We start from the raw sequence: 22936 nt of genomic DNA on the forward strand, positions 1-22936 counted from the left end.
CTATCCTGGCGGAAAACGTTGTATCTTGACATTCCTAGTTCTGCAGTGTGAATATCCGGATGTAACCAAGTTTCTGTGAAAATCAACACATCAAATATTGAAGTAGTTATTTCTAGTCTGAGAGTGTCCAGCTTAGTTCGAATTCCTCTGACGTTTTGATAATATAGGTAACAGTGATTTAGTTTATTGTGTAGTTTTTTGGTGTATGCTGTTGAACGATTTTCGGAATAGAATGAACATATTTTATCGTGAGATTTGTTTCACCGCTATTTTTCCGTTGTTCTAATTCTATTATCAGATTCTTCATGTGATTTCGCTGAGTTATTATCAAGTCCGGTTTTATCTTTATTCCATCGGTAATTTTTAATTTATTCCGAAGAATGTATTTTACTTGGAAAGAATCTTCAAATTCCACTTTAATTGGTCTGATGACTCCAGGTTTTTTAGCACCAAGTCTGTATATTTTTAGATTTTGTGTTGGTATGTCATCAATTTTTTTGATAGTGGATATTATTATTTTTGAGTCATTTGTCAACTAACTTTGTAAATAGACTTATTGTACAAGGGAAAATGCCTGATGACCTTAAATGTGCTATTGTTAGACCTATATAAAAAGGAGGAAAAAACTCGGAAATAGTCAACTATCGACCTATTAGTATCTTGCCTGCACTTGATAAAATTTTAGAAAAGTATGTTTTTTGTTTAAATTAAACAATTACTACATAAATTTTGCATTATAGACAACAAACAATACGGATTTCAAAAGAAAAAAACCACAGAAAAATTATTACAGGACTTCTCGAATTATATACATAAAGAATTAAACCGTAAAAGACATGTATTAGTACTATTTATCGATAATTCCAAAGCATTTGATACCATTGATCGACAAAAATTATTAAAAATCTTAGAGGCAATTGGAATTAGAGGAAACCTACTTAATTTGTTTAAAAATTATTTATTTAATAGACATATCTGTGTAAAAATATTAGAAAAACTGAGTGGGAAGAAAAAAAGTGAGCGTTGGCGTACCTCAGGGTTCAATTTTGGGACCCACGCTTTATATAATATTTGTATCAATAATGAAAAAACTTTTTGTTATACATAAAACATTTTGTATACGCAGACGACCCTGCTCTTGTTATATCTGATGATCAATTATCTAATGCTATTAAATATATGCAGAATGACTTTATGAAAATGGTCACACGACGCAGTCCTAACCATAAATACCAAAAAAAAACAAATTGATGCACATACGATCTCCACATGCTTCAGTTCTGAATAAGCCTGAAATAATATCCCACAATTTTTAATGTATTCATCAAAACATTTTGCAGAACTTCAAATGCGATAGTATTGAACTTGTTAATGAATATTTTTATTTGGGAGTGACTGTTGATTGCAACTTTAAATGGGACTTGCAAATAAACAAAATTTGTAAAAGGCTGAGTGCGTTAGTGGGTAAACTGTACAAATTGAAATGTTTCGTTCCTGTGAATATTTTTAAAATAATTTACTTATCACTTGCAGAATCTACTTTACGATATGGAATAACCACATGGGGACACTCTTGCAAAACTAACCTAAATTACCTACAATTAGTATAAAATTCTATGATTAAATTACTAGTTTTGACGGCCGGCGTGGTCTAGTGGTATACGCTTTTGACTACAGATCCGAAGGTCGCGGGTTCGAACCCGGCGTGCGCAAATAAATTTTATTTGATTAATTTGTGTTATTTCACAATTAATTAATTTAAAATAATATATAGTATATTTGCGGCACGTTCCAGAGTGGAAGATACTCTCAGTATCGCCCTGGTGTAAGACCACCATTCAGAATTGAAACGTTGCTTGAAATGGCTTTAGCCGTGTTTGGTGACCAGATCTGAATAGCCAGGTACTTCCCCACCTTCCTCTTCCCCATCTCCCTCCCCTTCCCAATACCCTCAGCCTCACAACATACCCCAATTGGGGATGCCATAGTCTCACTGGCTCCAGACGGGAACAGTTGGGACTCTTGTGCGGTATTACTGTAAAAAAAAAAAAAAAAGTTCCAAAACAGATATTTTCACAGAGGCGAAACATATCATTATTGTATCGGAACTTGACTGTCTCACCGGTACAGGCCTTATTATGGCACAAAATATTGATTCAGCATATATCTGACTCTGAATATTAGAGGAAAGTCGAACATGAACATAATACTAGGTTCACAAAAAATGAAGGAATGCTTGTACCAAAACATAACAATAAATACGGACAGTGAAACCTGGAATACAACGTGCCCAAAATATTCAACATGTTAACAAGCAATATAAAAAAATGCGAATAACCTCAGAGATTCAGATATATGCTGAAAACATGGCTACTAAGCAGAGATACTCTGTATTAGGAATACTTTTGATTATGGCAGTGGTTGGTGATAAATATGAGGTATAAGTTGTATTGTAATTAGTCATAATATTATGAAAATATGTCATATTGTAATTAAACATCAACATCCGGTTGAAAAACTGCTTAATTGCGGTTTAATGGGATTGTACTTTGAAGAACCATAAATTAATTCACAATAAGTTGTCTGTTCCTCGATTTTCACCTAATTTCATTTGGGACATGATGTAAATAACACGTATTCATTATACGTTAAAAATACATAAATATTGATTGTAAAAACAATATCCCATTGACTGAAAACAATCAAACTCTCTACTACGGGTGCTCTAGAGAAAGTTTTTGTTTTTTGAAGAATCGGTCACTGAAGCGGACATCTGAGGTTATTTTTTTATCTAACTTTGACCTCGTTGATCAATGGTATCTTTATTCGTAAAAAATAGTTTATTGTTTACCAATTTAAAAAAAATTCTCGTTTATATCAATTTTACGAAGAAACAGGGCTGGCCCTATCCTGGCGCAATTGGAGCAGTTCGCTCCGGGCGTCGAGTGCTCAACCTAACACATCGCCTTTGATATTATTTTTGATAAATACCGCGCTACAAAAAAACACAAATCATCATTTTATTCATTACAGTGATATCCTGCTTTGGCTTGTACTGTTGAGACTGTTAGGGCAGTCAAAATTTAACTCGCGCCTGGCGCCGTTTGGTTCAGGGCTGGCCATGCAAAAATACATTCTATTTATTGTCATTTTTATTACAGGAAGCATTTATGTGGAGGCAGTTACCGTAAACGCGGATCTTGGACCCCGAGAAGATGAAGCGGGGCTTACTTATATGAAAATTGACATAGAACTGCCAGATGTAAAAGAGGAATGCTTAGAACGCTTTGGAAGAATTACCAAGGCAGCAGGTAAAACCAATTTTTCACTGTAAACTTGAACGATTCGGACTCTCCTATTTTTTTAACCTTTCTACGAACTTACTTCGCTTATTTACTCTAAGTTTAGAAAAAATGTGTTTAACTGAGTCATTTTCACCCATGTTATTTTTCAAATTTGTCGACAGATCTTCAGACGCATTTTGTCGAAAAAGGATTCACTCCTCCACATAGCAACTACTCCTCCTCTCCTAAGTCAAATTTTGCAATAAACGTACCCACCCATGAAAGAGAAAAATATTTTTACTGTACCGGTTGCCACTATTCATCTTCTAGAAAGGGTGATTTAAAGAGCCACATGGTTACTCACACGGGAGAAAAACCTTTTTCATGTTCCGCTTGCAACTATGCATGTTATAGAAAGGGTCAACTTAAGAGCCATATGATGAATCACAGTGGAGAAAAACCATTTTCATGTTCCGTGTGCAACTATGCGTGTTGTCGAAAGGGTCAGCTGAAGGGGCACATGCTGACTCACAGTAGAGAAAAACTTTTTTCATGTTCCGCTTGCAACTATGCATGTAATCAAAGGGGTCAACTGATGAGCCATATGCTGACTCACAGTGGAGAAAATCATTTTCATGTTCCGTGTGCAACTATGCGTGTTGTCGAAAGGGTCACCTACAGAGCCACATGCTGATTCACAGTGGAGAAAAACCTTTTTCATGTTCCGTGTGCAACTATGCGTGTTGTCGAAAAGGTCAGCTGAAGAGGCACATGCTGACTCACAGTGGAGAAAAACTTTTTTCGTGTTCCGCTTGCAACTATGCATGTAATCAAAGGGATCAACTGAAGAGCCATGTGCTGACTCACAGTGGAGAAAAACCTTTTTCATGTTCCGTGTGCAACTATGCATGTTATCGAAAGAGTGACCTAACGAGCCACATGCTGTCTCACAGTGGAGAAAAACGTTTTTCATGTTTGGAGTGCGACTATACAAGTTATCATCAGGGTAACTTGAAGAAACACATGCTGACTCACAGTGGAGAAAAACCTTTTTCATGTTCCCTGTGCAACTATGCGTTTTTTCAAAAGAGGCACCTACAGAGCCACATGCTGATTCACAGTGGAGAAAAACCTTTTTCATGTTCCGTGTGCAAATATGCAAGTTGTCAAAAGGGTCATCTGAAGAGGCATATGCTGACTCACAGTGGAAAAAAACCTCTTTCGTGTTCAGAGTGCGACTATGCATGTTATCACAAGAGCAACCTTACGAACCACATTCTGACTCACAGTGGGGAAAAACTTTTTAAGTGTTCCGTATGCAACTATGCATGTTATCGAAAGAGCGACCTACCGAGCCACATGCTGACTCACAGTGGAGAAAAACCTTTTTCTTGTTCCGTGTGCAACTATGCGTGTTGTCGAAAGGGTCACCTACAGAGCCACATGCTGATTCACAGTGGAGAAAAACCTTTTTCATGTTCCGTGTGCAAATATGCAAGTTGTCAAAAGGGTCATCTGAAGAGGCATATGCTGACTCACAGTGGAAAAAATCCTCTTTCGTGTTCAGAGTGCGACTATTCATGTTATCACAAGAGCAACCTTACGAACCACATTCTGACTCACAGTGGAGGAAAACATTTTTCATGTTCCGTGTGAAAATTTTCATCTTAGCGAAACGCCCATCTAAAGACCCACTTGCTAACTCACAGTGGCGTAAAACCTGTTTTATTTTCCATAAGTCCACTTATAATGTTTTAAAAGGCAATCTGAAGCGCATGCTGACTCACTGCGGAAAAAAACTTTTTCTTGTTCCTTGATCATCTATGGATGTTCTCAAAAAGCCACATGCTGACTCACAGTTGCGACACACCTTTTTCATTTTCCAAGTGCACATATTTAGTTTCTAGGAAAGGCCATCTTACCTCTATATAAGATAAATATTGGACATTAGATGGATCACATGCTGACTCACAGCGGAGAAAAACAATTTTTCTTGTTCCGAGTGCAACTTTGCAAGTTATCAACAGTGTACCTTGAAGAGAAACTTGCTGACTTACAGCTAAGAAAACACTTTTTCGTTTTCTGGCTGCAATTATTCATGTTCTCAAAAGATAAATTTGAAAAAATACCTGCACACTAACAGTGAAGACTAGTTTGTTTCATATGCAATTATGCATTTTCTCGAAGAGACTCTTTGACTGGCCCCTATTTTTGTTCCTTGTGTTAACATTCATCTTCAAGAAAATTATTTACACAATAAATTTTTGTTAAAGATATGATATGTTTCACCAGAGAGTTTGAAGTATATAAAATATGTATCATTTGTAATGTTCAAAATATTCATTACCTTTCGATTTCTTTAAATTTGTTCTGGATCGAATTGTAAAGGATTTGATTATTTTTTAGAACTTAAATGTACGAAGTATGTGTAAAAAAGATAATTATGTCACACCTACTACTTAGACGAATATCAAAATATATATGAATATGTGTACAATAATGAATTTAACTATTTATTCAAATAATATTATTACACTTCTAAATTGTCTGTCAAAACTATAAAATTGTAGGAGCAGCTATTAGTGCGTTCTAGAATATTCTCTTTTTTATTTACCCTCCGGAGATCACACCTTGTACCTGCGAGAATTATTTGGTAAACTCAGCCGCTAGGTACTTCAACTGCTCGAGAACGTACTACCTTGGCAGACAGGAAAAAGTTCCATTGATTTGAGTTATGACGATTTTTCTCTCAGATTTTTTAAAATGTAAGTATTTGTCTCCGTACATAACAGAACCGACAAAATTTTAATTTGAATTTTTTTTACTAATTGACAATTGTACAATTTTGTAACATTGATACTATTCGCATTTTATACATAACGCTAGTGAGAAGCATTTTGGAATATAACTCTACGATTTGGGCTCCACATTATAATATCCATATTTAACCTTTCCTCATCTGTGGTGTGTATTTACTACACATTGCTTCTAATAACTTTAATAACTCTATAAATATAATAAATTCTGGGTTCAGATTTTAGGTATTCCTCCGTTATACATTTATGCACTGAATTAAAAAATAATATTTAACATAGTTTTCAAATTCAATTAAAAATCCGAGTTTTTTGTAAGAAATCGGGAGCAAATATACCAATACATTCAACCGTGTGACATTGCTACGCGAAGAGTGTGCGAGGAAATGACACGCTATTGATGTCCCGCTTTACTTCGCTATGCGTGCACATGAGAAATCCACTTGTCCCCAGTTCTATTTTTCTATTTAGACCATCGATACCTACGGCCGCATTGTGTAGCTTCGTCTCGTGACCAACTTGTGCAGGGGTACTAAAGTGAATCATTATTTCCGTTCGATAATTAAAATAATAATTTTTTGTAAGTACTTTTTCATTTATTTCAGAATACTGTGTTATACTATTACTTTATATTATAGTATTGAAAAGTGTGTATTACGTAACTATTTATTCGTGCGCTTTCGTCATTTAATCACTGATCTAAGATTTATTTTTGAATATTTATTTCACATTTTTTTTCTTATTCGTTATAATATTCCGTTAAGCAATACTGCGTTTTACATTATTTACAAAAACCCTTCCATTTTCAGGAAGAATAATAACTGACAGAAATTTAACAGAAGAAGGGATAGCGCAAGAACTTGATTATGATAGTGATATTGAGTTTGAAATGAACAATGACATATCAGATATTGAAGATTTGGTTGAACATTTAGAAGAATCGGACTCGGAATCGACTAGTGAAAATGAAGACGAGGGAGAAATACTAGTTTCAAAACACGGATTCGAATGGAGTGTATTACCACCATCATCATCGAGACGTCGGCAATGCAATATTGTCTATTTTAGTACTTTTTTTATGATCTATCTCTAAACTTGTTTACAAAATATGTGTACACTTTTATTTGATACTGAGCATTATCTATATACAAAATAATTTTACCTTATTTACATATAAAAAATATTTAAAATTGTTATCTACCAGTCAATCAGTGAGAAATAGTTAGGATGCAGGCGAATTCTCAAGTTATTCTTTTATAAAATTATCTTTTAATTACTGTCTGTATCTGTGTTTTCTCCTTAAATAAATAAATAAATAAACATGCAAATATACAGCGGTATGATAAATAATAAAAGAGAAATAAATCAAGGCAATCGTGTTGTTATGGAATTGGTGGAACCTCAATATGGCACCAATAGAGGCATAACCACAGATAATTTTTTTACGTCAGTACCACTGGCGGACAATCTTTTGTCTAAAAATCTGACCATAACTGGCACTCTTCGCAAAAATAAGAGGGAAATCCCTAAAAAGTTTTTGCCATCAAAAGAAAGGCCATTGTATAGTAGCCAGTTTGGTTTATATCAAATAAAACACTTGTATCACATGTGCCTCAGCAAAATAAAGCAGTTTTGCTCTTATCAACTCAATTCCTTGGAAATGAAATAAGCCAAATCGATACAAAAAAAAACAGATATTATTTTACATTACAATAAAACCAAAGGTGCTGTTGACACAGGGGACAAAATGACCTCCGAGTATTCGTGTGTAAGGTCGACAAGAAGATGGCCGTTTCGCTTGTTCATGGAAATGTTAGACATTGCTGCACTGAACACATATTTATTATGGATTCAAAAGTATCCGGAGTGGAAAAAAATAATAGAAGTAAAAGGAAATTATTCATAAGACAGCTAAGTTTAGAGTTGGCTAAGCCCAATGTAATGAAAAGAAAAAACAGCACGGTCAAATTTCACAAACAACAACAAGATGCTTTCGAGACAGTTTTGTCATATTATCAAGAAACACCACCCGCAACTGCTGTTACGAATGATATTACGAGTGATTCAAGAAATGTACTAGTGTCCCGAGCACCGTCGAAAACTTGCAGATTTTGCCCATACAACACAAAAAAGAAGCACCATAGTTTGTCATATTTGTCAAAAATCTGTATGCAAAAGCCACAGAAAAGAAAAAAAAATATATTTCCTGTCACAATTGCGATGCAATTTAGATTAACAATTTTATATATTTGGTTTTAAATTTTTATTATATTTAATTTCGCTGTATTGTTTTGTTCTTACATAAGTTTGCTGTTATATTTAAATATAATGCATGTGGAATTTTTAATGTTTAGTTTCTCAATATAATATTTCTTTTTACACATTTGTTTATTTCATTTAAAAAAAAAATTTAAGTTTGAAACCCCTGCAAAACTGGCAGCGTAAACACGCAAAGCTGTGTGCGTATAGTCCAGCGCCCATCAGCGGAATCAGCCGCCATTCGGTCACGGACCGTCGTTAGATAAGCATTCCTCGCACGTTTTTTTAGCATCTGCCGATGGTTTTTTCATGTTTTCAGCTATTAAATTACAATTATTATCACTTTTGACATAAAATATAATAAACATAAGCGATTGGCTATGAATATTCATATTTTTCCGATTTAAAATCGCTTATTTTAAGATGTGTATTGACTACACAGCACCGTAACGCGTGTATTTTTTTAGGACAGTAAGGGGAAGGTTAAGCGATTGAAAAAGTCCAGCATAGATTCCTTAGGTATATTAATTTTAAATTAGGTATTCCAAGAGAATCCGTGGACTATAATTTGTTATTAAACTGAACTAATCTCGTAAATTTATCAGATCGCAGAAAAATCTGTGATCTATTAATATTATATAAAATAATTCACTCGGTCCTGGATACCCCTGATTTAATAGAGCTAATACGATTTCATTGCCCTGGTCGCGCTAACAATAGACTGACTACCGTTCTACTATAATAACACACATACATTATCACATTATTACTCACCAATCAGTCGATTACTCATTTTGGGAAATGAACATGCTAACATCGGCGACATTTATTTCTTAAAATTAACGCAATATAAACATGCACTCAAAAATTATTTTTCCATATTGTAACTTTATATGCGCAATATGGACATGTTGAAATTAAATGATGATATTTCTCATTGTTCTTTTTTTGTTATTTTTGGTTGTGATACACAAAATAATTGTATGTTATTTTTAAGTTTAAAACTATTATTATGTAATGATATTATTTTTCTTACTTTTGTACTCTGTTATATGTTTATTTATAAAAGGCAGTACAGCCGTTTATGTATTTAAAAAAAAAAAAAAATTAAAAAAAAAAAAAAAAATGTTGTCGAAATGCCTTCATGCAATCATACATTTCGTTACATGCTTAAAGCAGATATAATGCCGTTAAAGCCTTTTCAACAAATTCGTAAATTTTTACACTTTGACAATAGTTGTTAAGATTATTCTGGTAAAAGCTATTTCCAATTGTAGAGAAAATTAGGAGGAACTGTCTGCGGCACGAGAATGAATTAAGTATTTTATTTTTATTTATTTTATTTTAGATAAAAGAAAATTACATTTTTCACTTATTTAACTAGAAATAACAAATACATTACAAATAAATATATTATACAACGATATTATTCACTTTCATTGTTTTGTTGATTGAGCATAAAACTGAAATTATTTTTTTTAAATGTACCTACACTTTTTCATTTTTAATTTCATCTGGGAGGCAATTATACATATATGTTGCTCCCCTCGTAACCAATGGATTGTTTGACATAATGAGTATGTAAGGCGTTTTCATTTATTTTATCGTGTTGCCGTGTAAAGTGTGTGTGTATTTGGGACGTTTTAATGAGTTCTGTATTTGTATGTATGAGTTTATTATTCATTTTGTAAATAAGGAGACATGTATTATATTCATATAATTTTCTTAATTCCAATAGTTTTGTTTTTCATGTATAATTTTTTTGTTGATGTTCTAGGTTTGAAATGAAATAGTTTTTTGATTACTTTGCTTTGTGTTATATTCAATTTTAAGGGTAAATGAGGAGGAATTATTTTACGAGTTGAGCTTAAAATCATGTATCCTGTTTTTTTTAATTCATTGATAGGATATTTGATTGGAGCCAACTGTTAATTTTGTTTAAGTCACTCTGTGTATTTTCTAGTAAGATGTTTAAATCTTTACCCCAGTAGAAAATTGCAGTATCATCTGCATATAAAAAATTATCACCGTTTAAATCTATTGGGAGATATCATTTATATATGTATTTTTAAGAATCAGATTTTTTTTCTTTAAAAAACCTATATTTAATATATTATGCCTTGGTCCAATCAACTCTACAATATGGTATCATTAGTTGGGGATCCACATACAAAACTAACCTTACTCCAATAGAAGTGGTACAAAGGTTGATAATTAAAATAATATTAAGAAAGCCTTCCGATTACCCAACGGATCGATTATTCGAAGAATTTCAAGTGCCTTCATTTAAAGATCTTTATACTAAAAATGCATTAATTCAAATCATTAAAAGAAAAAGACAAGTATCAATTTCTAACTGAAAGCCGTACTCGACTTAAATATATTTTTCCATGCCCAAAATTAAACACTTCCTTTGCACAAAATTATTACACTTACCGAGAAATAGATTTTTTTAATCGACTACCTTAAGAAATTAGAAACATTAATGATAACATCCAAATAATAAACACTGTGAACAAATATTTTAAAGACAAACTTACAAAAAATAAAAATTCTTTCCAATTGAATTAATCCTAAGAATAAATCATCTCAATTAGTTTCCTTAAGTAACATTCCATTCTTCAAATAATTTTAAAATCATTTTACTTTTAATTACTTACTTACTCTAATAAAACAATGTATACTCCTCTTCCAGCCACAAGCTAATGCTTCTATGGAAGAGGGGTCTTGAAATATTTGATCATATGTTGTAACAAATAAACAAAAATGTACTTATATAATTTAAAAAAAAAAAAAATATATATATTAACTCGAAATTTTAAATAAATGAAACGAAAATACTATGTTTTGTCACTTTATTGATATAATTTATTGTCTACCGTTTTCAGTACCTCCGTACCATCATCAGGACTGTTATAAAACTAATACTACTAAATACAGAAGTACACATATTATCAAAAACAAAAGAGACTGTTTACTACAATGGGACAGTGCGTCAGTTTAACTGTCAGCCCAATTCTAAGTGTGTTCCCCGTTACTTCACTTATCCCACACTCCCCTCTCCACTTCTCTACCACAACTGACACACTGTCCCCCTTTAGTATATTGTCTCTTTCTTTTTTGATATGTGTACTTCTGTATATAATAGCATATGTTTTATAACAGTCCTGATGATGGTACGGAGGTACCGAAACCGGTAGACAATAAAATATATCACAAGTGACACAAAACCTAGTTTATTTTTTTATTATATAAATAGTTAAAACATATCAATAAACAAGTCCTGATAAGCCAATTGAATTGGCTTGTCAACAGGTGATTAAAGTTTAGTTACATATACATTTTTAAAAGTTATAATTTACATCTAATATCTACAGAATCAACATTTTTTATACAATTTTTCATACATATTAAAGTAAATATTTTTTTTCCAATAGCCAATTTTTCACCATATATTTAACCTTATTCATAGACTTACATTGCTTTATAGTGTCAGGTAATAAATTAAATATCTTCGGTATGTTTTATTCAAACGTTCTCTGTCCGTATTTATTATTAAATTTCGGAACTACTAACCGTCATTGCGCGCGAATCTTGTGCTGTATTTATGTTCTAATTTTTCTTTATGCTGCGGGGTAAATATATACCGAATTATGACTTTTTGCCATAGTATAGCCTTAACAGGTAAAATTTTGGCACTCTGAAACCACAACGGTGTATTATGTCTCCGTTTAAAAATATTAGGGACGACTAGTAATTTTACAATTGCGTTTTGTACAACTTGGACTTGTATTTTTTATTATTGGTATTTTCGTTAAAATTATTTAACTTAAAATATGTTTAATTATTTACGTAGTCGTTGGACTTAATATGAGTCTTGGGTATCAATTGGGTATAATCAACATAGTTAACTTCGAAATTATTCTAAGAATAGAACGCTAATATAATATTTTTATGTCTTATACAAATGTACTTGTTTCAATCACAACGATGTTGAATTTACCGCTGACCTTTGAGCAATTTACGACGTGAAATTTTATAAAAGAAAATCAACGTGCATTAAAGTTGGGTTTTCAAGAAACTAACAGCAATCGTAAGGTAAAGCGTTCTCCATGTTTCCTCGTTTTCCCAGTGATTTTAACCTGATCGGATGATCTTTTATTTTCATTTACAGTTAACCGCCATTCGGGTTGTAAACAATTGCGTTAATATTACACATTGTACATCATAACTTGTTGCTTCTTTCACGTGTATACTCAGCCATCAGTGGAAGATACTCTCGGAATAAGGAAGTTGAGTCCATTTTTTTATTTTTTTTTTATCAATGTTCGCATTCAAACTTAAATACGAGTATTTTTTTTTTTTAAGTTTGTTTTGATAGTTAAATTAATTCTCAAAGTTTGAATTTTATTAAGCCCGCCAAAACGAGCGGAATCCGAGCGGTGTGGGTGTGACGTCATTCAAACTGTAAGAACCACGTCGCTTAAAGATTTTGTATGGAAAAAAAATTAATTCTTCAATAAGGAATTCCAGTAATTTTTTTACCAATGGTAACCGTCTATTAGAATTGATGTTATTAAAAAAAAAAAAAAAATTGATTAAGATTTCATAGTTAAATTAATATTTTAAGTTAGAATATTTGATTTTCAAGCCCGGTACGGTATTGTCGTCGCTATTTGTTGACTTGCCCCGCGCGAATTCAGGACCACCGCGCAGAAAAGTAAAGACCAAAAGTAAAATAACGGTTTACAGCCCAGTTCACTGTGAGACTTTTCTGGGCGGCCGGCGGCCTGAAGTGTATCACATGTTATGTGACATGTATAATAATAAAAACTTCTAAGTTATGCAATAAACAACATATTATTATAAAGCACTATACGAATATGTATCTTTAGAAATCCATTTCATATAATAATAACAACAAATCGCCCTAGTTCTTGTATGTTCAATAGACCTTTTTTTGCAAAACTGAGTTATGAATGCCAATATGTTCATTAGCCTATTGCGCATTAATGAAGCTCAAAAAAACCATATTGTTTGGTTTTTAAGTGACATTTTAAGCATTTTTCGAGTGCCAATATTCACTCACGGAATAATGTTTCAGTTCTTGTTTGTTCAATCTCCTGGATATTGAACATTCAAACACTCAAAGTTATGAATTTAACATTTTTAAAAAGTTCATAGATATTTGTTCAACATCCCGCCGAACGTTGAGGTCTTGAATGTTCACTGTCTCTCCAAAAAAAAATCTCCACTGTCAACCAATCAGGAGCCGGCTAGTAAAAATGTGCGGCCATGTTGATTTTTAGTTGTTTTCTAACATCGAAATTGTTCCACTAAAAATACGTTTAATTGCGAATACATACTGTTATTGAACTAAAAAATGACTTCACCGACTCCAAAATCAATTTACCTAAGAACAGTAGCTCAAATAGAAAGGTAAGTCTTAAAATTATGTAATTTATATGCTTTTTCACCATGTCCCTGAAGTGTGGCACTGTGCCCTCTGGTTGGAAAAAAGCGGTCATTCACCCTATTCCCAAGAAAGGTGACCGCTCCAACCCGGCCAACTACCGCCCCATAGCGATCACATCAGTTCTGTCCAAAGTGATGGAACGTGTGATCAACGACAAACTGCTCACATACCTCGAGAAGAACAAAATTATCAACGACCGTCAATACGGATTCCGGCGGAACCGCTCGTGCGGTGATCTTCTCGCGTATGTGACGCATGTTTGGGGGCGGTGCCTGGAACGTCACGGTGAGACCCAAACGGTCGCACTAGACATATCCAAGGCCTTTGACCGGGTCTGGCACCGAGGACTTGTCAACAAATTGCATTCTTACGGACTTCCCGCATCCCTGTGTACGTGGATTGCTGACTTTTTAAGGGATAGGTCGATTCAGGCGGTTGCTGACGGTTTCACCTCTTCCTCGCACTCCATAAATGCTGGCGTCCCACAGGGATCGGTTCTGTCTCCGACTTTGTTTTTGTTGCACATCAATGACCTTTTGACATGTGCACCGATTCATTGTTACGCGGATGACAGTACAGTTCATGATAGCTTTTTGTTTGACAAGCCCCCAAAGGGCACACAAACTCCAACGGCTCGGAGGGCTTTGAAGCAGAGAATGGACGGTTATCTCGAGAGTATTTCCTCCTGGGGTAAAAATAATCTCGTCGAATTTAATGTTTCAAAGACCCAATCCTGTCTGATTACGTCTAAAAGGGATCCAAATGATAATCTAGTCTCCTTCAACGGAAGCAATCTTCCGAACAGGCCTTCCATTGATATGCTTGGTGTAACTATAAGTGACCAGCTCAGGTACGGGGGCTCCATCGAAGCCAGAGTAAAGTTGGCCTCCCAGAAGCTGGGCGTACTGTACAGGGCCCGCAGATACTTTAATAGTACACAACTGCTCACCCTGTACAAATCGCAAGTGCGCCCTACTGTCGAATTTGGCAGCCATCTCTGGTCTGGAGCCCCAAAATACCTGAAAAAAACCCTTGACTCTGTGCAGAAACGGGCGGTCCGTTTGATAGATTCCCCAATCTTAACAAACGGACTGCAATCTTTAGAGCACAGGCGTCAAGTAGGTATGCTGTCCTTGTTCTATCGGTATTACAATGGAAGATGCTCTGAGGAACTAGCATCATTGATCCCTTCGGCACCGGTGCGTAGTCGGGATACACGCCAAACGCGCGCCCAACATTTGTACACAGTTGACACTTGTCACATGAGAACGGGTCGCTTCTACGATTCGTTCTTAAGTTCAACAGCTCGGCTGTGGAACGAACTGCCGGCCTCTGTGTTTCCTCCCTCCTACAACATGGGACTCTTCAAGACCCATGTTCACTCCTTCCTCTCCAAAAAAAGATCCTCCACACAGCATCCCCAAAGATGACATAGGCCCCGAGGGAAATTATTTTCTTCAGGGCCTCCTGTGTGGAGTAAATATAAAAAAAAAAAAAAAAAAAAAAAATATTTTACATGTACTTCTTGAATTTGCTAGGCAAATATACAGGATGCTTCATTTATTATTTATTTACAAACTTAGGACCTTTACATAAAATGAGTCATAATAAATTAAATTAGTGCATTAAAACTTATTTTTATTCAAGAAATACAACAAAAGAGCCAGGACATGGAAATGTGCAAAAAGTCGACTATCCTCATCGTCTGATTGAAAGACATCTACGACACATATATAGTCCGTTATCACTGCTTAGATCGCTGATGAAAACGAAGTCCAAATATTTCAATTTTGAATTCATTCAATTAAAAGTTTCTGATTTTTTGTTATTTTTAGTCACATAAAAAAAATAAACATATTCTTATGTAGGAACTACAATAAAACCAACTAGGCAAACGACTAACAACAATAAATGTAATGTTAAATAGCGCACACCCATAACCCAAATCGCGGGATATTATAATTTTAGGATTTTAAGAGCCGAAAGTATTTAAAAAAAATAATATTTTACTCACGATAATCAACATAAATAATAAGCTCACGGCATATAAGACCTTCCGAAAGAAAAAAAAATCTTTCTAAAGTAAGTAAACTTTAAAAATTACATTTATCAAATCTAGGTAGCGAAACAATAAAAATAAAACAAAATTTTCAAGTGAAAATTGAAAATTGAACTTCAATAGTTTTACGCATCACTCGGGATTTTTTTTTATGGAATACCGCACACAGTCTCAACTGCTCCCAACCATCTGGAGCCAGTAAGACTATGGAATCCCCAATTGGGGTATATTAGTATATTGTGAGGCTGAAGGTAGTGTGGAGGGGAAGGAGATGAAGAGGAGAAAGAGAGGAAGGAGAAGAGAGATGGTATGTGAGTATCTATTCAGATCTGATCACCAAACACGGCTAAAGCCATTTCAATTCTTATGGTGGTCTTTACACCATTTTTTCCTCTCTGGAACATGCCGCAAATAGATTATATGTTATTTTAAATGAATAATTTATGAAAATAACATAAATGAATCAAATAAAATTTACTTGCGCACGCCGGGATTTGAATCCGCGACCTCCGGATTTCTAGTCAAGAGTACCCCTAGACCACGGAGGCCGTAATACGTACGATGTAAGAATATTTCACATCACGCATGCACCGACAACCGATAGTAGTATATTAGCGGTAGGTACCTTTGTACTTGTGCATTGTTTTCAAACTTCCAAAATATTGGATGATTTATATAGAGCAGTTTTTGTGAAAAATCAACTCAAGGACTCTGTTTGTATATTTTAAAGTAATACTTTAAGTCAACTACTAACTAAGATAAAAGTAAAGTATTTGAAATCTGAAAATCACCCTGTATATACAATTTACCACTAATTGGCTAATTGTACAAAAAATACCTCAAACTTATGTGAGCCGAATTGTTCAATCTCCAGACGATATGTTCAATATCCAAAATAATCATTCATAATTTTCAAGCCATGTTCAACGTCCACCTTTAAAGTCATAATATGGGCATATTATAGCTTCAATCTTCGAAAAATGATCTTTAATAATTTCCTGTTACACATATGTATTAAACGAAATGACCAAAATCGAAAATTTTTTTAGAATTTGCCTGTAAAAACAAAAAAAACGTCTCCTATAAAATTTGCTAAATGGTCTATTGAACATACAAGAACTAAGGCAGCAAAATGTCAAATCATCCAGAAAGCAGCACTTCATTTAAGGAGCCTTTAGTTAGTAATCATGCATCGAAAGCCTCCAACAATTTTATTTTATTATCCACTGCGGTAATTAATGTACGAAATAAAAAGAGAAATTTAATTAAGGCTAGAATTCTCTTGGATTCAGGTGCGCAATCTGATTTTGTTAGCAAAGAGTTTCCCACTAAATTACAATTAAAAATTAGGAAGGCGGATATACCTATAACAGGTATTCATAAGAAAGTTCTACATATCAAAAACATTACAGATTTAGAAATATCTTCCAATTATTCATCTTTCACAAAGAGGATTTAATGCCTAGTATTGGAGGAAGTGACGAGTAACCTACCACAAATCTCATTTCAGAAAAAGGATGCCAGCATTCCCGAAGGATTGCAGATGGCAGATCCTACATTTAATGAAACCGGCCCGATAGACATGCTGATCGGGGCTGACAACTTCTGGGAGATTTTACATTCTGACCGGATGAAGATTCAGGATTCCGGACCAATACTGCAACGAACTGAATTCGGATGGCTGGTATCCGGACCAATCTTCACTTCAGAAAAAAGGCCAATAAAAACATGTAATCTTTCACTCAGCTTAATACACAAGCAAATTGAAAATTTTTGCAAATTAGAGGAACTAAGTCCTACTAAGCATAGAAGTCACGAGGAGCGTGCATGTGAAATAAATTTCAAGGACACGCATAAAAGAAATGACGAGGGTCGTTTCACGGTAAGATTACCGCAGCGCCCCTGTATTAAACAGTTGGGCGAAACACTGCCTATGGCAGAAAAAAGACTCTGTAATCTGCAGAGGAAGTTTTCTATAAACCCTAATATGATGGAAAAGTACAAAGAATTTATGCAAGAATATCATGATTTAGGTCACATGACACGGTGTGAAGCGCCGTCTCTGGATAAAAATTATTGTTATTTACCGCATCATGCGGTGTTGAAAGAGTCCAGTACAACCACCAATACTCGGGTAGTATTTGATGGATCATCAAAATCATCTACTGGAGTATCTTTAAATGATGCCCTCATGGTAGGACCAATCTTACAAAAGGATTCATGCGCGCAATTACGATTTTTCAGAAAGCACAAGTATGCATTAACAGCTGATATCGAGAAAATGTACAGGCAGATATTGGTGCAACCTGAAGATAGGGATCTGCAACGCATAGTATGGAGAAACTCTCCCGATGAAGAAATTCAACATTATCATCTCAATACCGTCACCTATGGTTTGGGGCCTTCATCATTTTTGGCAACCAAATGCCTGGAGCAGTTGGCAAATGAAAATCTCGAAAAAAATCATAAGGTCAGTCAAATTATAAAACATAACTTTTATATGGATGATTTGATAACTGGCGATGAAAGTGAACAAAATTGCCTAAATTAAAGAACAATTAATATCCATCTTGGCATCCGCTGGAATGAATTTGCGGAAATGGCGATCAAATATACCCTCATTATGTTCAAAACAAGAGGATATGTCAAGTATGATTATTAGTGACGAATCGAATGACGGAAAAATATTAGGTCTGTCATGGAATAATCAACAGGACAATTTTTTATACACAGTGAATCCAATAAATAAGCAAATTAAAAGCAAGCGTGAAATGCTGTCGGCCATAGCATCTGTATTTGATCCTTCAGGATTAATAGGACCAGTTACGTTGGTCGCAAAATTAATAATGCAGAGACTGTGGCAGACAAATATTCAATGGGACGAAAATATTCCAATTGACATGATGAATGCATGGGAATCTTATACAAACGAATTACCGCTATTAAATAACTTGAAAATTTCTAGAAAAATAATTTGTCAGAATCAAGTAAACTTGCAATTGCATGGATTTTGTGATTTTTCAGAAAAGGCATACTCGGCTTGCATTTATATGATATCTACTGATGAGTTGGGTAAAAAATATTCCAATTTAGTAATATCAAAGTCGCGAGTAGCGCCTCTGAAAACCATATCTCTTCCCAAATTGGAACTCTGTGGAGCTGTTTTACTATCAAGATTAATGAATTATGTTAAGGTGGCTATATGTATACCTGATATAGTTACAACTTACTGGTGTGATTCTCAAATAACCTTATGTTGGATCAAGGGACAACCTGCGAGATGGAACACTTTTGTTGCCAATAGGGTAGCTGAAATTCAAGAATCAAGCCAACCTGCACAATGGAAGCATGTGAAATCGGAAGATAATGCCGCGGATGTATTATCTAGAGGTATTAAACCTTCTCAATTATTGATATCTAAAATTTGGTGGCACCGGCCTACTTGGCTAACGCTAGAAGAATCCAGTTGGCCATGCGGTGAATCTACGTGTTTAGATCCACCTGAAGTGAAAACAAAAACTGCACTGTTGGCAACAGTAACACAAGATTGGGACATTTTTAAGAGGTACTCAAGTCTAAACAAATTGCAAAGAGTAACAGGTTATTTACTTAGATTTTTATTTAATTGTAGGAACGCATCGCGCAAGCGTTATGGTCAATTGACAGTAAGTGAATTGGATGACTCTTTGAATGTTTTAATATCCCGAGCACAAGCATATTCATTCAGAGAAGAGATACGAGCCTTGCAAGCGAGCAGGGATGTTTGGAGGGGTAGTAATCTACGTTCACTAAATCCTTATTTGCATAATGATTTACTTCGCGTGGGCGGCAGGCTTTCGAAAGGAAAATTGTTAACAATAAATCAACAACATCCCATCTTGTTACCATCACATCACTGTTTAACTAAGCTAATTATAAAAAAAATATCATTATTTGCATTTGCACGCAGGCACTCAGACTTTATTGGCAATAGTCAGATTGAAATTCTGGCCAATAAATGGAAAAAATATTGTAAAAAAGATAATAAAAAAATGTGTAATATGTTATAGATCAAATCCCAGGACGATGCAGCAAATAATGGCAGACCTTCCAGCCGAAAGGGTTACCGAATGTAAACCTTTTAGGATGACTGGTATAGACTATTGTGGACCATTTATGATAAAGTCGGGTATTCACAGGAAAACTAGTAACGTAAAGGCTTATATATGTTTATTTGTATGCATGGTATCAAAGGCCATACACTTAGAACTTGTACTGTCTTTGAACACAGATAGTTTTTTAAACGCTCTAAAACGCTTTATAGCACGTCGTGGAAGGCCAAGTAAATTATTTTCCGACAACGCTACTAACTTCAAGGGCGCAAACAACGAGTTGAAAGAAATTTATAATTTTTTATCTAGCTCTAGCGATGAAATCGAAAATTCACTATCGAAACTTGCAATACAATGGCAGTTCATTCCCCCAAGAGCGCGTCATTTTGGAGGACTTTGGGAAGCCGGAATAAAATCTGTCAAATATTGTTGTGTATAAAGCTTCGGGCTTTCAGACACAGATGGCAGTGCTCTTAGTTTTAGCCTCCGACGACAGAGGGCGTCTCAGCTTTAGGTTAGGTTTCATTGGAATCCCACTGGGAGACCGAATCTAGCGAGTACCGATAAAGGTTGACCAACGCGGTTATATTGTACACGCGATATTCTAAATAAACCAGTTAATAACAAGTAACCTATTTATTACTGAAAGAGGTATCTTCCATCCAAGGAGTGTTGGGAGTCTGTGGCAAGAAGTCCACGGCTGTATATCCCGAAGGATAGAACATCACAGCTGGCGCAGTCGAAGGATAACTGGAGAATTTTTTTTTTTTGTTGTCACACGGCAGCAGAATTTTGTCAACCAGGAACGTGAGGGCTAAGTCACGGGGTGACTTCCAATTGTGTTTTCCTTCGTGGAGAAGGGAGACAAGATTGGTTATCCAGGGCCGTGGAGGCCTAGGATCGACGATTTCTGTTCTAGGAATTAAGAGGCAATTTACCAGAGGACCATTTTAACAAAGGAAAATAATCCATTGCCAAGGCGAGCGGTGGAGCTAATTTGGAACAATAAAACATTGCCAGGACGTGCGGTGTTTGCAGCATTTATCTATTGCCAAGGCGAGCGGTGGATAATAACAACTTTTGAAGGAATTTCTGAAAGACTGGCGGCGGAAAGAAGAGTTCCTGAGTTAAGTAGTTGTTTTTTTTGTTGGAGGTTATTGTTCCGGGTTTTGTTTTTTTTCTTGTGTGTTTTTATTGTGGTCTGTGCTTCGTGTAGATATGGAATCGGGAAGAATTCCGAGTTTTAATCATCTCGAGGGAGATTGGTTCGTGTTTAAGCTTCGTCTAGAACAGTTTTTCGTTATAAATGATGAGATTAACGCGGATAAAAAAAGGGCGTTTCTGTTAAATCTTTTGGAGCCGGATACATTCTCTTTGTTGATAAATTTGTGTTTTCCACTTAGAGTTACGGACGTATCGTTTGAAAAATTATGGGTACTTCTTGAAAAACTTTGCAGTAAAAAGCGTTCAGTATTCAAAGAACGCGAAGTATTTTTTTCAGCAAGACAAGAGGCGGGCGAATCCATTAAAGATTTTGGGGTTAGATTACGGTCTTTGTCAACTTATTGTGAATTTGAAGCTAGGTTGGAGAAAAATTTAGTAGATATGTTTGCCATTGGATTATTACCGGGTCGCATTAAAGACAAGATTTACTTGGAAGGGCTGAAATTGTCACTTAGCGAACTAGAGGAAATAGCTAATAGTATGTCAGTTTTAGACGTTCCAAATAATTCAGTTAAATCAGAAGTTAACATCATCAGTAAGAATACTAGCAATAGGCATTTTTCTAAGGGCAATAAACAAAAGTTTGCCGCGAGTTCATCTGTAAACAAACCGACGTATACAGTACCATCGGGTGCGAAAACCCAGTGCCGAATTTGCAAGAAAACGGGTCATTGTACTAATTCATGCAAATTTCGCAATGCGAGATGCTACAAATGCAATGAAGTAGGTCATCTGCAAAAATATTGTGTGAATGATAACTTTTCAAATAGTGTAAATCCAATTGTTGAGGATTTTTGTTGTAATAATCATGTGATAGCTTCAATAAAACCGTTCACAGCAGACATTATAATTAACGACAAGCATTTTAGAGCGATGGTCGATTCGGGATCTTCGTTAAGTGTAATGCAGGAAGAAATCTTTAAGCGTCATTTTGGTTCATTAAAATTATTGGCGGATAACCGTACCATTACTGGGTACGCAGGGAATCCTTTGAAAGTTATTGGCAAAGTTATTTTTGACGTGAAGTTCAAAAATAAAAACAATAATGTTACATTTATAATTGTTGCGGGAGGTTCAGATCTAATTGTAGGTAGAGATTTCATGGATATTTTTGGGTTAGAAATCGCTTCAGTACAAAATACAATTAATTCGGTGGACCCTGAAGAGGAATATAAGGATAATTTTATTCGTGAATTTCCGGATGTTTTTACTGAAAAGCTAGGTTCCGATTTCATAGGCTATATAGAAAAGTGTGAACACTTAGATGTAAAGCGTATAGTCGCAGCGACAGGCTCAGACCCAGAAATTCAAGGAATTTTAGGGCATCTTCGTAGAGGGTGGCCCAAGTGGGTAAATCGCGACAGTTTTTTATGGAAATTCTGGATTAAAAGGAATGAATTATCTATTGAAAATGATTGTTTGTTTTGGCAACATAGAATTATAATTCCAAGTTCGCTTCAGAGTATAGTTTTAGATTTGTTACACAGATCGCATTTGGGCATTGTAAAAATGAAGGGATTAGCCAAAGGTTATTTTTGGTGGCCGTCAATGAACAAGGACTTAGAGAAAATCGTTCAAAGTTGCAAAAATTGTGCAGCAGTTAGGCCGTTACCACCTAAGAGTCGTCATACGATTAATTAGTTGAAGAGAATTTTTTCAAATTTTGGGTACCCGGACTGTATTGTAACTGATAATGGAACCGTTTTTACTAGTCAGGAGTTCAAAGATTT

The 22936-nt window shown here is 34.9% G+C and overlaps 1 pseudogene; it reads left to right on the top strand.

Moving 5' to 3' along the window:
- Positions 1–22936, top strand: part of LOC149415782 (uncharacterized) — a 39511-nt pseudogene that overhangs the window by 15799 nt on the left and 776 nt on the right.

The sequence above is a fragment of the Hesperophylax consimilis genome, chromosome 17 (genome assembly GCF_061612785.1).
Source record: "Hesperophylax consimilis isolate HC1 chromosome 17, BYU_Hcon_1.0, whole genome shotgun sequence".
Lineage (NCBI taxonomy): Eukaryota > Metazoa > Arthropoda > Insecta > Trichoptera > Limnephilidae > Hesperophylax > Hesperophylax consimilis.